Genomic DNA, 2,280 nt, shown 5'->3' on the forward strand with positions numbered 1-2,280 from the left:
AGAGATTGGGGTGATTTCGCCACGATGGGTTGTAAAGTTGGATTGCAGCCCCTGCCTTCCTCGGTTCTGGTTCTGATTACCTATGTAGTACATGGATTCTGGGTTTGACGGACATTCTTCAAACTCAAGTCCTTGCCCATAATAGACACAGGCTATATTCTCATATTGTTTAGGTGGTTGAGCTGCAAAATTGTTAGACCCATTAGTGGTAAGATTCTTTAACATTGAAAATATCGAAGATACCTGGGATGCAAGTGAAGTGAGAGCGTCCACTTCATGGATTCCAGCAGCTCACCTTCCTGACATTGTTCGATTGGTTGGCCATTGATAATTGTTACTGGAAATTCTCTCGATGATTTCATAAGCCTCATTGTAAGACTTAGATAAGATAGCACCGTTAGCAGAAGCATCTACTACCATCCTTGTGTGAGCGTTGAGACCATTGTAAAATGTCTCAGGTTAGATGCAATGCAGAATTTCATGATGAAGGCACTTTCGTAATAAATCTTTGAATCTTTCCCATGCCTCATACAAGGACTCATCATCCATTTGTTAGAAAGCAGTAATCTCATTTCTCAGCTTAGCAATCTTGCTAGGCGGGAAATACTTCAAAAGAAATCTCTCTGCTAACTCTTGCCATGTAGAAATCGAGTTTGGTGGTAGTGAGTTTAACCAAGCTCGAGCTCTGTCACTTAGCGAGTATGGGAACAGTTTTAATCGTAATGCATCTTCGGGTACTCCAGCTAGCTTGAAAAATTCGCTCACCTCCATAAACAGTCTTAAATGAAGATGAGGATCTTCAGTAGGCATTCCACTGAACTGGCCCACTGTCTGAAGCATCTGGAACATGACTGGCTTCAGCTCGAATTGTTGTGCCTCAGTCTCGGGTCTTCTAATACCTGGATTAAGGTCATTAAAAAGTGCCACGACATATTGTCGTAAAGCTCTATCCCTATCATCAGCAATAAGGATAGGATTTTGAGCAAGGTTTGCTCCATTTCCTTGATTGATATTCTCGAAATTCATCTCTTTGGTCTTTCTTTGGTTCGCTTGTTTTCTTCGTTGGTGAAAGGTTCGTTCTATTTCAGGGTCCACTGGGAGTAAGTCGATAATTCGGTCAATACTCATAAACACTCATAATGTTTTTTTTAAAGAAACAGTCCCCGGCAACGGCGCCAAAAACTTGGAACGGTGGAAATGTGCAAGTGTACACAATCATAACAAGTAATAAAGTGACAAGTAAATGTCGAGTTATCGTACCCACAGGGACTGTAAAAATCAATATTTATGAAATTAATTAAAACACTTTGGTGAGGTAAAAATAATTTTTGGTTTGAAAAGAGTGATTTATAAACAAAGATTTTAAAACTAAGCAAACAATTTAAATAAAATAAAAGAGTTCTAGTACACGATTTCAATTAAGATTTAATCAAGATGACATAATTGTGTTGGATTAATTATACCTATTTAACTAGAAATATTAAATTCATGCATATGCTGTTATGAATAAATTCACGGCAACCCAGTAATTTGCTAACTTATGAACATATTTACTAATTAAAAGAATTCCATTTATCTCTTGAACATATCCCTATGCCAATTCAACCGACTAAACATATTTAATAAAGTAAACATGCTATCGCACATACATACTTATTGAATTAAATTATCTCCCCCATATTCCTATGTCGATTCAACCGATTAATCAAAACAATCTTGCAAGTTATGCAAGGCATGTGTATCGTCAAATACAATGCTGATTTAATTTTTAGTTACCTTAGAAGAATTAAACATGCACTGATTAAGTACTGAGTCCATTAATTGCAATTTCAATCCGTTTAAACAATTAATTCTTTAGTTATCTAAACAATTATAATGCCAGATAATCTAAGTATGATTTTACTTCATCAAGCATTTCACTGAGGCCTATAACAGCATAAACACTAATTTAATAATTCAAGTAGACAAAATATAATCAAACCAACACGAATTAAATTCAAGCTAAATTGATTAAAATAACCATTTCAACAAGAATATTTTTCATAGATATGTTCATCATAAAAACAAGAGAATTTAAAAAGAAATGGAACAGAAAGCAAATCCAGTGTTTCTCTGCAGCTTTACTGTTGCTCCGTTCTTAGTCTCCATTGTCTTCACCGAGAAGGCTTCTATGAATCCTTGATTGCTGCTCAAGATGGATGAAGAACACCTCTTTCTCAAGAGAGGAAATCGGCACAAGAGGAAGGGAAAATGGGATGGAAAAATGGAGAGGAAACTTTG

At 36.1% G+C, this 2,280-nt stretch overlaps 1 non-coding gene across 1 annotated transcript; it reads left to right on the forward strand.

Annotated features, from left to right (window-relative positions):
• The first annotated feature begins 475 nt into the window (after positions 1 to 475).
• On the forward strand, positions 476 to 582 carry LOC128285004 (small nucleolar RNA R71). Its single transcript, XR_008275420.1, has one exon. It is a non-coding gene; the product is annotated as a small nucleolar RNA R71 (small nucleolar RNA).
• The last annotated feature ends 1,698 nt before the right edge of the window (positions 583 to 2,280 follow it).

The sequence above is a fragment of the Gossypium arboreum genome, chromosome 11, assembly GCF_025698485.1.
Source record: "Gossypium arboreum isolate Shixiya-1 chromosome 11, ASM2569848v2, whole genome shotgun sequence".
Classification (NCBI taxonomy): Eukaryota; Viridiplantae; Streptophyta; class Magnoliopsida; order Malvales; family Malvaceae; genus Gossypium; species Gossypium arboreum.